Genomic DNA, 15,921 nt, shown 5'->3' on the forward strand with positions numbered 1-15,921 from the left:
TATTGAATTTTATTGAATAAAATGTATCGAGTTCCTTGAAATTATTAACTCATCGATATTAACTTACTAAAATTTGTCAATTTATCGAATCAAAGTTTTGGAAATTTCAAAACACATCGAGTTATCGAAATTTCAAGGTTACGTAAGTTTATCGAGTTATCACTGCTAAGCTAATTTTATCGTGTTACCAGAGTGTAACGAGTCATCGAAATTTATGGAGGTATCCAAAGTTTATTGAGTTATCGATTTATATCGAGATGCATAGATTTTGAGTTATTGAAATTTATCGAGTCCTCGAAATGCACACTTATCGAAATTTATCGAAAATTTTTCTCGTTCTGTATAATTTGGTATACATTTTTTTCTTCTGATTCTAACAAACATTGGACCAAAGTTATAATACCATTTCATGTTCATTAACGGTATACCAATGCATAAATAGAAGAACACTGTAGGTGCATTACTAGTAGGTACATAGTTATAATTATTATTTGAAAATTTCTAATTGCTTTAACTTCACTTAATTATATTTTAACGATGGCTGTTTTGCAATTGCACATCACTTTTTATCACCATCATTAATTAATTTTTTTATTTATTTATTTCTATTTTAACAGCATTCCTCGCAACCTGTCTAGGCCCAGTCATTAAGAGCAGACGCCGCCAACGCCAACAAGCCGCATAGAAGGAGAAAAAACTATACATTCATATCTGCATTGACACCCATCCATTTAGATTTGTATAAATGTATGCAAACGCGCTGTGGTGTAGTGGTAAGCAGTGCGCGCTTCCACTCCGCAGGGCCTGGGTTCAAGCCCTGGTCAAAGCAACATCGTAAAAAAATTTAGAAAAAAGGCTTTTTCTTAACAGCGGTCGCCCTTCGGCAGGCCATGGAAAACCTGATAAAAATACAAATGGCCATTCGGAGTCGGCATAAAACTGTAGGTCCCTTCACTTTGTGTGACAACATCAAGGCGCACACCACAAATCTGAGGAGAAGCTCGGCCAAACACTAACATATGTGTAAGCTCTAATCTATTATTATCTATCTATATCTATAATACGCGAAGGGATTTTTTGTACAGGACATAGCATCTGCACCGTTCACTCAATTACCAAAACTGGGAAGTAAAATTAAGGGGCTTGGTCTGTAGATGTGCAAACTGGTTTTATTTTTTCGAAAAGTTTTGCCACCTGTTGAACAATTAAATTCAAATTATTTAATAATCCGTGCCATCATATCCTATAAACTAACTATAGTTTTTTGATAGCATATGGCTCTGCTTCTATATTTATTATTTTTTTACTCGATCATACAAAAGTCTTCTTAGGACCATGGGAGTGCTCTCTTCAGCACCGGATTAAGGGCAGGGCCGATGGGCCGTGTCCCAAGGCCCCCTGGTTTAAGGGCCCCCACATGTGATGACGAAAGAACAAAAATTTTTTTTTTTCAAAGATTACAGAAAAGATCGGTAGGTATTGAGAAGATTTGTCAGCACCATCCATACATCTTTTCACTCGAGCAACTAGCCTGCACTACGTTCAAAGACAGAAACTGCGTTTAGTAGAGCAATTTGTGAAAGCACGTGACAAAAATTATTCAAACATCTTGAAAATTGTTTTCCACGAATAACTTACGCGAAATTGAAAGAAGGTACAAGGGTATTTTTACATGATTTAAAACAAAATTAAACTATATTTTTAGCTGGTATTTTTGTCGGTCCACAAATACGGGAACTGATTAGGAACGAACGAGATGCATGGGCAGGTTTTTCTTCTGTGTGTGAAAATTTTCGTGGAAACAAAAAAGAGTGAGCATTATGAAGACATAGTAAGTTTGTTCCCTAACGCAACGTGGGATCCCGCGGATGCCCGAAATTGCCCACAAATCGTTCCCGTAATCCAGAAAATAGCCATTTGAGAGCGCATGCATTCCGCAATTGGATCGTCAATGTCTTCTTCTTCGTGTCCGGAATAGCCCGGACTTTTTCTCCGGGCAAAAATGGATAAAGTGTTAAAGTGGCTATCTGCTTTTTGTGTTTACATGTTGCCTGCATTTACTTGGTGCTTTTAAGGAATAGTGAATGGCCTGTTGATGTATTTTAAATTTTTATATACTTAAAATCAAATTTGTGAAATAAAAATTAAATTTCCAAGATTTTGCATTGAAGTGAAAAAAAACAAAAACAACGCGATTTAGCTGTTTCTCAAATTCTGGACACACAATGTGGTTTTTTTCGTTACCGTACTTCTGGACTATGTTCTACCTTTGAGAGCAAACTTTTCGCTTATTCTCTTATTACCGGATCCGGTCCGGATTGTTAGGGAAATAACCTAGTAAGTGACATGTTGTCTGACTACCATGCCATGAGATGCACTATGCCCATTAAATTGCACCATCTACATGCTCATTTGTATATATTTCCATCAAATTTAGGCCAGATGAACGATGAACAAGGTGAACGATTAAACCAGGAAGTTCTAAAGATTGAACAGCGTTACGTTGGAAAAAGCAAAATTAGTAAGCTCTCCAACTACTGTTGGTCTCTTAAAAGAGATACTAGCAGCAATATACAGGGTGCCCAAGAAGTACCCTGCCAAACTTGTTATTATTATGCAAGCGCGCTTAGCAAATCTTTACACACACACACTCGCCGCGTCAAGAGCGCTGTCACAAATCACACGGGACCGAGTCTAGACAAAGAGTTTTTTTGACGTACTATGGTTTCGGATTGTTTTTTTTTTAATATTATTGCACTGAACTTTCAGCAATGATGCATTTATTTTACATTTCAATATTTAAGCACTTAAGCAACGCGCTCACACTTTTATTTTTGTTTAGCGATTTTTACTTTGCACACAAGATTTTAACATTTCTCTATAACTTGAAAATTTTTCACTTCGTTTCTATATCTGCTGCTGCGGCTTTTATTTTTATTTTTTTTTTTTCCTATTTTCAATTTGTCGGCTCCACAATAGCGCGCGCGTACGAACGCTCACACGGCCTTTGCAATTACTGCTCTGCCGCATGGCGTTCACAGTTTCCATCATCTGCTTCTTTCCGACTGCGTTGCGCTCACATAAAACAACAACATGCAAGCAGCGAAAGACAACAAAATTATTGAACAACCAAAATAGATGTCGTCGCTTGCGATTAGTAAGTTGCGATAGAAAGAAAAAAAAAACTCTCGAAAAATCTAAAAATTATTAAATGAAAAAAAAACCCGAAAACTAGCACATCTGCCGACACACACAGCTGACGACGCGCTCACAAAACTCACACACGCTCGCCGGGTTTAGAGTTTTTGACTTTCTGCTATTTAGCATCATCACGTACTAACTGCTGACTAGTAAGAGCACATAATAAACCAGTCAACACCACCACGGTCTGCTTCGCAACTTATTGACTGTCTGACCGACGACTGTGCGAGCGACTGAATGAAATCGTACTGAATCGGCAGAATTGGCCAAATGGCGAAAGTGCGCTGTATGAGCAAAAATAGCAGTAGCGACTAAATAAGTAAGTAAGTAAGTAAGTAGGCAGTGTAGATATGCAGCTGTGCTACAGCGCGCAGTAGAGCGCATCGGGAAAGAAGAAGCAGACGCAGAAGCTGAAGAGTAAGCAGCCAGCAGTAGTAGTTACAAAAGACAACAGCAGCTGAACAGAACCGAACCGACGAGTCAGTGAATTCCACAATGGCTATTTGAACAGCAGCAGCCAAAAAGTAGGAGTAGCAGCTAAACAAAAGCTTTATGCCGCGCGCGCAGGCAGCAACGAAAGAGCGTGAAGGTAAGCAGCAACCCACCGCGCACCCCCGCCCACCTTTTGTAATAACAAAGCACCGGCACACCACAACCCTCATTCATAACAAGCACCCTATATTCATAAACATGAAGTGACAAAAACACGCAGTCACTGGCACATACGCCAACATTACCAGTGTTGCCAACTCGTGGGATTTCACCCATAATTTGGGATTTTCGCAGCATAAAAGAGCGCGTGGAGTTTTGCGTCTCATTATGATTTTTTGTTTGTTTCATTTTCATTTTGCCAAGATCGACGGGTGAGACCACGACGACACCCACCTCCCTGAGTGGATGGATTCGTTGCCCATATCAAAGCATTATTGCATTGCGGCTTTCTCAAATATAGTTAACAGAATGTTAAGATCCAGTTTATGCTTTTATGGCATTATTATATTAAAAAAAAAATTGCTTGTGACACATAGTTCGTGAACACTACTGATTTGATATGAATATTTATTAAAAGGACCTGATTTAAATAATGGGTAGCTAACGTATTTGTAAGTTATGTTAAAAACATATTTTGCTGTGACGGGTAGGACGTACCAAAAGCATATCTTTGAACGCACTTTTCCATAAATGTAGCTTTGTAATAACTAACCACCATTTTAGAGTTCATGAATTTTACCTTCTTTTTGGATACTTTTTTTTTTGGATTGTCACTTTCAATACGCAGAAAGGCCTTTTTTTGATAAAAAAATAAATAATGTTTCAGCGACAGTCGCATGACGGCTGTGCTTGATTTTGAGAATTTTGTTTTGGTGGCAGATTTTTGCACTTTTTTCCATATAAGCATGAATTGCATATTAAATAAAATGTGGGAGACCGTTAGCAACAAAATTTGAAAAAAATCAACGCCAGTTTTTTAAATTGCAGCTGTTATATAAAAAAAAAACGCAAAAGCAGTCTCAGAAGGTTTTATAGAAAAAAAAATAAAAAAAAAATTTAGCTCGAAAACCATTACGAATATATAAAAAAAACAATACCTTGTAATTTTTTTGAGTCACTGTATATACTCTTTATATATATTGTTATTAAAAAATTTTAAAATGTAATATTCATAAATGGGATTTTCGAATTTTAAAATGCGATAAACAGGGCGTTTACAGAGAAGAATGGGATTTTCGGACCTTGGAATTGGCAACACTGCAACATAGACCAACCAACTAACGTGAGTGTGTTATAAAGCGACAAGCGAGGCAACTGATTGACTGTGTCTATGCATACATACATTTTAATGCGTTTATTTCTGTGTCACAGCTGTGTAATGGCTGCTGGAGTTCGTCGCAGAGAATAGATAAACATCGGCAGCAACGAGTAACAGCAACAGCAGCAGCGACTGGGTACATCATGTGCGGGTTTATTATGATACCCGACAATAAAAGAAACTGCTAAACAACAAATGTAGAAATAATAGAAATGGTGACTGCATACTAACAGCCGCCTATCGGCGTCTTACCCTCCCACCTGCCAGCCAACCTTATCATTAACAGAATATGTGAAACTCTGTGAGCATCACATTGCTCTGGCTGTTACNAATGGTGACTGCATACTAACAGCCGCCTATCGGCGTCTTACCCTCCCACCAGCCAGCCAACCTTATCATTAACAGAATATGTGAAACTCTGTGAGCATCACATTGCTCTGGCTGTTACTACTTAGAACATTAATTGTTCAACGCATTTAGCTGGATAGGCGACCACCCACCCACACATTTATGTATTTCCAAGGTGTTTTCATTTAACCGTAGCAGCCAAGCATGAAGCGGAGTATGCTTGCTTCATATACAATTCATTTTTCTCTATTGCATTCTCTCTCTCTCTATCTCGTGTTGGAGCTTTTATTTGGCGCGGCTCTCGTTCAGTGTTGCCACGGAAAATTTTTTTTCCTACCAAAATTTCCTACAAGCCCAACCAAAACCTACCAACCATTTTTTTGAGTTTTTAATTTTTTTTCTTTCAATGTCAAGTTCATTAAAAATATAGACAACATAGCATTTAGTAAAACTAAAACACAGCTAGCACAATAAAAACAATTAATTTTACTGTACAGACTTATACAAATGTAGTATCTTTACACATAAATATTGGGGCTGTTCAGGATATTGTGGAAATGGTCTGGGATTTGCAATTGGAATTGTACTTGTATTGTTATTATTATTACTACGTCAGGAATAGTCTCGCTGCGACTTAAGAAGATCTATTGTGTTAAACCCCAATTGCATTCACTCCAACCTTAGGCTATTTATGAAATTAAGCACCAAGGTATATCAGTCTGCTATTCATGATACGTGGGTCGTTACATAGAATACATGCCCACAAAAGACTAGACTAGGGACCATTAAAGCGCATTTAGGCTCCACGCTTTGCGAGACAGTCAGCCGTCTCGTTGATTTCAAATAATTCAGGTCCTGGAACCCACCACAGCGTTACGCTATTGTGGGCTACCAGGTGGTTCAAAAGAGTTTTACAGCTTCCAACAATCATTGATGTCGTTAATTGAGTCTATGGCCTTTAACGCTGCCTGACTATATGACATAATATTTATTCTGGCCATATTTCCTCCCCCACGAAGGCATTCGCGAACACATACCTCGATTGCGAAGACTTCCACCTGGAATCTCGTTAGGTATGTGCCCATTGGCAGACTTGCCTGGGATTTTGGTCCAAGTAGGCCTGCCCCACAGTACTCCCGTCGTCCATATTCGATCACTCGGAATACCCTATCATCTAGGTATCACTTGAGAACCTCCAAATGATACCGAAGATCTCCACTGTCCTTGCTGAATGCAGCAGGCCTATTTTTCAATCAGAATTGACAAAGAACGAATGCCTGTTGTAAAACCAAGCTCATCCGTTGAATAGGTACGCATACCTCCTGTGATGGCCACGCGGACCAGGCGTTGCAGTTTACTCAAGGTCGCACCCACGTTTACTTGCTTAGCTTTTGGCTACCAGGCCGTTGCCGTATATGTAACAACGGGTCTTACGGTGATATTCCCCAAGTCTTACCATGAAGTCTCTGACAGGCATAAAACGAACTTGTAGCCTTGTTGGTAACATTCCAGAGAAGTGAGTTCCAATTGAGGCCTTTGTCCAGAGTTATCCCTAGATACTTCGCCTCTTGTGAGAACTAAATTTCTGTCCTCCCCGAAGTGGGTCTAGCGAAGTTGACTTTCCTTCTTTTGGTAAATAGGACAATGGTGGACTGCAGTGGGTTTATTGGCAAGCCCTTTTCAGTGCACCAGTCTTCAGTGCATATACATACATATGTACATATACATAGATGCAGTTTATCACAACTCTGTAGTTCAGTTCAGTTTAAATTAACTTGTAGGCGCATTAAGCACAAGTGCTACAAAGTTTAGAGACACATATTTTATATTTGTCGAAATAAGTAACTATCTTGGTGGCGGAACCTAGCAAAATCCAATCCATTCTACCAACCTACCAAATGGAAATAAACCTACCAGTTTTGGTAGGAAAAGCCCATGTGTGGCAAGACTGCTCTCATTGCAATGCATTATCTGTAGATTTTATACTTTTACTCTTTATATTTCTCTTATTAAATGGTTAAAGGAGTTCCAGTGTTGCCAGCTGCGAAATTGATAAAAAAAAATATGTTTAATGAATATCTATTTGTAATTAATCTGAGCTTTTTTGTTCACAGCGGTATCAAGAATGGTCATACTGTACATAATTATTTGTATATAAATATTCAATAATAGAGGATATTGGGTCTAGTGGCATCCAGAGTACTGATTTTAAAATGGCTAGGATAGGCAGTATGCGAAAGATCTTACAAAATGTGCGGATATGATAGAACAATAATTCTTCCCCGACACTCCCGATAAAATCCGCAAATTACAAAGACGCAGAAAAAAACGCTTGTATGAAACAAGAAAAATGAAAAAATGAAATGAACGGAAAATGAAGTATGAAGAAAGTTGAATATTCGAGTAGAAGATATATGAGTACGTTTGTATGTAAGTAAATTAAATATTAAAAATAAATTTGAAAAACTTGTATATTTTACATAGTGATTGATAGAAAGACCCACGCCCTCCGCGGTACAATCTGAAAAACGTTGGGATAGGCGGTTTTAGAACCTAAAAATTCAATGTCGAGCGTCCATCTCCAGCCAACACATTCAAATTGTAGAGAAAACTGCTGTCCTTTTATTTCATTCTCATCCGGATGCCGTTTTCATTACCCAAGATTTAAAAAAAAATATATATCATAAAAAAGTAAGCAGTTAGGTTTAGTTGGTTTGGTATAGTTGAAGGGTAGAAATTCCTTTCGATGTTAGAAAGCTCGCTCAGCCACAAGCGCTCGTAATTTTCTCATACTTAAAACCAGCAACGACTTAAAGGGTGCTGTGCATTTATACAGTGGGCCGTAAGAGTTCTTAAAAGAGGAACATTTATTTTCTGCCTAAACTTTAAGGCAACGATATGCATCTCTTCTTTGTTCCTCCTCCTTTGAATACATGAAAAATATAAAAATAAAAAATAAAAAAATAATAATACGATTTGTAAAAATTGTCAGTGGAAATTGAAGAAACTTTTTCGCGTTCAATTGAAAAGGTTCATAGAATACAAAATTCTTCCGGCATTCATTGACTACGAAATGCGAAGGAGAAATCTCTAACAAACTCTTTTACTAGCTATCAAATTTACCAAAATTATAAAGGTTTTCGTATGTTTCCTGAGCTTTGAAATTACCTCGATATCTCCGTCTCAGTCACTTTTAAGAAGAGTTCTATAAAGCTGGGCCATTTCGTACAATGATCCACGACATTCAGTAAGGGACTATGCTTGACTGTCAGCGAAGGTAAACACTTGGTTGCTATATGTATGGAAGCTTTCGAGCGAGGCTTCGTGCAGCCACCAGGATGATCAACATTCCAAACCACGCTTCTAAGCTTCGTTCAGGGGAGAAATCTGCTCTTACGATTAACTCATCATAGTTGGAACCCAGCAGTATATAAGTTCGTGGAATTTGACATAATATTTTGAGGTATTCTTTAAAAACTTGTTGTTTTGGTTTCGCAAAATTGTATTTCTTATCGAAAATGAGTAATGGTATAAAATAGTCTGTACCAAGGAATATTTAACAACGGAGAAGTGGCTCACCACTCGCAATTGAGTTTCTAATGGAAACTGAAAAATGCCCACTTGCAAAGGGTTAAAAGTTGTTCATAATTTGACATTATAGTCGGCGTTCAAAAGAGAGAATGAAAAAACAAATTCAGTACTACTTTGTTGAAATTATCTTGGTCTATACTGACGGGTATTGAAATAGTCGTCGACGTTATTAAGGCTAGCTGAGTGAACGGATATTCCGTTGATCCATGAGCCGATTTCTTTAAGTAACGGCCACCTTCCGAGTATAATATCGCCGAAGGTGTGGGGAAATTACCCTAAACCATAATTGCAACAGCGTTAGCATTGGTAAGTTCTCCACTTTGCGAGCGAACAGTTTGTTGATGAGCTTAATCCGGGACTTGTCTGTATGGAAAGTTGTCATGGCTTACAATAATGCTTTTCAATTGTCCGGCGCACCCTGTTGGTGGTGTTATAGATAGGTGCTATGTCGGTAGAAAAAGTCGTTTGTGTCGACTTGTCTTGCTAGCCCAACCCTTTTTTGCTTCCCTCCCTAAGCTGGAGATGTTGAGCGGACATGACTAGTTTTCAGTTTTATTTTTTTTAAAGACGCTTAAAGTTGTTCATTTCAAAAGTAACTTTTTGTAGAGAACTGTACTAAAATTTAGCTTTAAATTTTTTTTTAACATATTAACCCTTGAACTCCAAGAAAAATGGGTCTTTTCGGCCCTTATTGTGACCAAGTTCCATCTTAGTCCATTAAAAATGCCTGTTAGGGGGATAAAATATTTCTACAAAACTGCTCAGCAATTTTAGAGTCAAACGCTTCATACCTATTCCTACCTAGAAACAAAAAGTTGCGTGTTATACTTCCATAAATATAAGTAGGTACAACAATTAAAAGCTATCTTTATTTAGCACTGCGCCACTACAATTTCCATTGCAACGCTATGGCCATACATATTTATATACACATATATATATATTAGGGCGGGTCATTTTTTACTATGCGCGTGTAGTATAGTAGGATTCTAGGTGTAATTCTAAGCAAATTTGTCGAAGAAATCATGGGTCTAAAATCAATTCGTAGTTTGCCAAATTTCGAAGATTCGTTTCGAAGTAAATGTGAAAATGTGCACTGGGTGCAACAGGTGGAAGTTTTAAGAAAAAGATTAGTGGAGAAATGGATTCCTCATACCAAAAAATCCCTATTAGCAAAATTTAAGCACTTCTTTACGGCACTACAGCAAAACGCTTAGAAACCTATTTTCGCAATTAGGCAAACTCAAAATTGATTTTAGACTCATGGTTCCTTCGGCAAATTTGCTTAGAATGCCTAGAATATATTTGTGCTATACGCGTATAGACGAAAAAATTTCCCATACAAATTGTCCCGCCCTAATATTCATATAACATGTATTTATGCATATCTGTAATTAAGCAAAACATTCTCATCGTATAATTAAAATACAAAGTAATGAAAAATTTTCGCGCAAAACAAAGCTACAAAAACAACTGCACCAGCAAAAGTGAAATTCAAAAAGGAAATGGTAATCGCTTGTCGTCATTACCATTGCGAAACATAGTTTGTAACAACATGCAACTAACCCAAACAACAACAAAATTAACAAGAATAAGTGCAAAAATACATGCAACGTAACTGCTTAACTATGCTTAGTAACAGTTTGTTGCATGCACATTAGGGTGGAACGAAAAAAAGTCCATTTTTCGATTTCTATATTCTAATAGTGCGGAAAAGTTGCTTAGCAAAATCAAATTGAGCGTTGGTAAATCATTTTCCTATTGGATTATATTTGCTGAAGCCTTAAGATTTCGAAAAAATCACTCAAATTATGGTTTTTTTTTAACTTTTTTAAAAGATTTTTAGTTTGCAGTGTTGGTCTATTAAATTTTAATATAATAATGCGCAAGTTTCGATTTGATAAAAAATTTCGATAATTTTTGATAATTTTTTTAGTTGACAGTGTTTCGCATTTTCGCTTGGGCTATAAAACTTTAAAGGCCCGTTCACATACAACTTTTGCAGAGCTTCGACAGCTGACTATGAGGATATGAATTGAATTGAAATGCAGCCGTCCACATTGCCAAAATTTGGCAACGCTAACGTCAACGCAAAGCAAACGAAGTGAAAGCGAACACAACGCGAACGTTTTATGTAGATGAGCCTTATTTATGCCTGCTGGGGGCGATCGTAAATACTATCCGACCGGAAAGCTTTCCTGCACCATCAAAATTTCGAAATCGAAAAATGGATTTTGTTTCTTTTCATCCTAATGTACACATATACACACTTATACTTTCACTTTTATCAAAGCGGACCGTACAGACGTCACAACTTAATTCGCATTACACTTCTGTTCATTGGTAAGTAGTTGTAGTTGTTGTATTTATTGTAGAACTTTTTACTAAACGTCAGATGTTTATTTTTAAGTAGCTTATATGCCTTCGGAGTTAGTTTCCAAGTGTACATTATCTACATACATACATTTGCTTGGTGCACCTGCACGTTTATACTTGTGTCAGTATGTAAATGCAACAAACGTATATGTATGTGTGTAATTGCATTTTAAACAACTTAATGGTGTTATGGAACCTAACAAAATGGGCATTGGTATAGAGCGTAGAGAAGTAGAGAACGCTGTATTTGACGCAATAATGTAAGGATTTTTGCAATACAGTCCAGCTACTTGAACTATAAAATGTAAGCAGCAGCAATTCCGGCGTAATAAGAAAATGATGGACGGCCACGTACACAACTAATTTGCATATGATCTAATAGAATATTTTTAAGGTGCATTTACATAACTATATATGTATGTACATATATGACGCTTCTAATAACGGGTCTAGAGAGACAGCGGCGTATCACTCGTGAGTAAACTAACTTGTAGCATAGCCGCGAATTGGAACCAAAGAATGAGGTTAACCAACGAAAGCATAGGCGCGGACTGGCACCTAGGCCCTTCCAGCCGCCAGAGCAGTGCGGTTTTGAAACTCAAGCACCAGAAGAGCAATCACGCGGTTGAAAAACAACGAAGCTGAACACATGCCCAAAGACCAGAGTTTAAGTGGCCTCTTAAGCATAGGTTACAGGGTATTGTCGTGCATATTGAAAGACTGAAACACACCGTAATCGATCTGATTGGGCTTTATTAGAACTGGCAAATCCACAATAGATCAGGTATTCACAATACGCCAAAGCTGGGAAAAGACACCCGAGAATAGAATCGACACGCACCATATATTTGTTGATTTCAAAGCCGCTTTCGACATCACGAAAATAAGTTCTCTTTAAACTGCGATGTCTTAAATTGGTATCCCCGCGAAACTACATCGATATTATTGGTAAAACCCGGGGTTGCATCTGTTCAGCCTTCACGGAGTTAAGACAACTATTATAACAATAACAACAACCCCATTTATATTTCCTGTCTTGAAGAGCATGAGACGGCGAAACTTCTTCTTCGTATCTGCTCCGCCTCTGCAAGGATTATATACGAGGTTTTCGTGAACGACTTGTTGAGAGACGAAGAACCAACAAATTAAAAGGATCGTGAAAAGAGTACTATTTAGGCTTAGTGCTGTTTTCTGTTGGTATTCAGGTGCGATAAAAAAGGGCATGGGGCCTTCATTTTCCCCTGAGTTTTACCTAAGTAGTGTTTTATTGCTATCCTCGCTGGCTTCTAGTTTCCTCACATTGACAGACTTGCACAGGAGCTCAAGTCTTCCTACATATGCTGAGAATCAATTATAGAAGATACTCTCCCAGTCCCATTTTATTGCAATCGAATTAAAAAAGAACACAAAACTCTGTTAAATTTCCTCCGAACGCCCTCTTCTCTACTCGCATCCCCTTTAGGGGTGAATGGGAATCGGAAATAGAGGTTCAATCAACATCTTCACGAATGAGTCGGAGATGAACGGCAGAGTTGATGTAGGATTATTCTGTCAAGAAATATACGTAAATCTCAGGCTGCCTGTTTACTGCAGTGTTTTTTGGTAGCCCAGCGGCAATCAGACCAGGGTCCTAGGATGCCTTTCTTGTACGATTGCAACTGGTTGGGTAAAGCCTGGACTCCCTCTGGATCGCTTAAGATTACGAGCAAAATAAATATATTTAGGTCCCAGGAAATGTGGCCAGGATACCATTGGGTATTGCTGTCCTTAATGTTGGCTACTCCTGGATTCAGTAAGGGCTAGGTGAAAACCCCGACATGTTAAGGTGCACATTGCTATTGTCTTGACACTCTCAAGCCCCGCCTAGGTCGATTTGTCCATTAATCGTTGTCGTCAAGCTTGGACCTTGAGGGGGAGGGCTGCTTTAACGGAGTCGGACTGAGCTGATATGTAAAGAGGTGGTTGATGTCATGGGGGAGTCTCCACATGGCGGACACTTATTGTGGATATCGGTCGAAGTAGCTGTTTAGGCGGAACGTAATTGGGTCAGAGTGGTGCGGATCTCTCGTGGAAGTCGAAGTTCTGTGTCTGCAATGGGTGAATATTGGGCTCCGATTGCGGCATACATAGGTCGCATCGAGAGTTGTGGTAGATGGTGACCGACCGTATATGAATGCCGTTGCCCTCTGAGCATTTTGTTGTGCTCCCTCACAGAGAGAATTTATGACACGCTATGAAGATGGTGCTCAGGCGAAATCAAAAAGCATATTGTCGCTGTCCGGAGTTCGGCAATCCGACAAGTTTGCAGCTTCATCCATTGCTGAGTATTGTCAGCTATGTTGTAACCCAGGTGCTGCTGGCGGGAGACTTTAGGGCTGGGTTGCAGCTCTGTACTTTAGTGACAATTGCCGTTGTGTGCGCGGGGAAGGAGAGCAGGCTATCAAAGGCAGCCCCTAGGAATGTTAGATGTCTCTCTACATCGTGGGTAAAACTTAAGAGTTTCGGGTTATTCACCGTCGGAAACGGACTTCTACAAATGGCCAAGTACAAACTCATGGTCTGACATAACTCTTCACCAGGCACAGTCCTGTGGGAACCCTCATGGGCTGGCCGTTTTATAGATTTAATTTTGCATTTTTTGAGAATGTTCGAGTATTTATTTATTTGTAATGGCGAGGTTTATAGCGCTTATAAAACCATTAGCCACACATGCAGGCGAGTATTTATATTTGATGGTTGTTAATAGCCTACAGGCGGCGGATTAACGTGCGGCAGGTGTTATCAGAAGTTAGATAATCGGTCTAGGTGCATACATGTATACATATGCTCACACAGTTACATGCATTTCCAACTCTGTAGGAAAGCGAAGTTTTCCTTGGAGGGTGTTCAGACTGTTCCAAATGTTCCGAGTACTTAGTTCTCTGTAGATGCACAGCCAATAGTTTCAAATGTCTTTGTTACAATTGGCATATCTTTGGAAAATTATTGTGATTTTTGGTTGCGGTGCCAAATAAGAAGAGAGCAATAGAAAATTTCATGTATACATATCCATAGTGAATTTATTGGTTAAATAAGATTTTTCTTTAAAATTCAACAGAAGGAATAATTAACTTCATCTCCTCCTTACCGCTGGAAACTTTTCGGCAACAATATCGGTAAATAATATCGATTACGACTTATGTTAGCTCCGTTTAATAATATCGATTTTTACGTTTGAAAAAAAAAAATAATTTTTCGATAACAGTATCTATGAAAAATATCAGTGTTTACACAAATAGATTATCGATAAAAATATAAATATTTGTCGATAATAATATTTATCGTTATAGAAAAAATTTCGAATAATATTGAAATCTAGCGCCAAATCGATTAATTTTTCGATAAAGGTGTGAATGAAGTATATCTGCTAACACATATAACAACATATCGATAAACTTCTCGACAATCAATTACAATAGTCCACTGACAATAGTCCATAGGCGAAATCTTTCTCTGCCTTATCGATAATTAAAAATTCGAAATCCAATTTTTTCAGCAACAAACCAATTGCTTGCCAATGGATATGCCTGCAGGGATTTTATTAACATTGCAACGACTATCAACTGGAAATGTGCATGCATAGGCATACATACCCACATATGTATGTATGTAGATGTGTAGGTGAGTGTTGCTGCACTGTTGAGTAGCACTTAAAACGACAACATGCAATGAGTTCGCAATACGTAACAACAACAAGACTGGTGACATTTAGTACTGACAACCTGACGAATATAAACGAGCAGCGAACGAANACATGCAATGAGTTCGCAATACGTAACAACAACAAGACTGGTGACATTTAGTACTGACAACCTGACGAATATAAACGAGCAGCGAACGAAATTTCTATATATGGATACATATGTCTCTATGTATGCAGCAGAAAGTACACCCACAAAATAAAATCGTACATACTTGAATGTTTTTTTTTTACATGTTTCCACATATTTTGTAGCAGCAGGCGCACATTAAGTGATAACGACGAGGCAACAAAGTGTCAGCGCAATAATAATTTAATTTAGATATAAAACAGAAGCAGTTAGAACTCTGTATTCACTATGACCGTGTAAATGGCTCTGGGGCTGGTACTGGCGCTTGGTTTGAGGCTAACTATAACTGTGACTGCAAGTGAATACAAACACGTACAACAAAAATGCTTGCAGTATGACTGCACGTTCCTCGTTAGTGAGTTGCTGCTGGCGGAGGTGGTTAAGTGCACGACAGCTGCATGTGGCAGCTCGCATTCGTCACTTGCTTGCAATGGTAGCTTCGAACCGAACACCTACATACACACACATACATAGTACATACACAGTCCCACAATTTGTGTTGATGTGTTCCTAGCCACTTCGCACGTTGTTTGCATCCTCACACGGACATTCTGTCCTGGGCTTGGTTAAATCACAACAATGCAATTGGTTAGGCACGCCATAGTTGCAATGTTGCATTGTTACGCTTTTATTTTATTTTATTACGCCACTGGAACGACATGCATATCTACATACATATCTACGTATGTACATTAGGGTGGTCCAAAAATGCATCGAAAAAAGTAA

The sequence above is a fragment of the Rhagoletis zephyria genome, unplaced genomic scaffold (genome assembly GCF_001687245.7).
Source record: "Rhagoletis zephyria isolate East Lansing unplaced genomic scaffold, Rhagoletis_zephyria_1.1 Rzeph_scaffold_00375, whole genome shotgun sequence".
Taxonomy (NCBI): Eukaryota; Metazoa; Arthropoda; class Insecta; order Diptera; family Tephritidae; genus Rhagoletis; species Rhagoletis zephyria.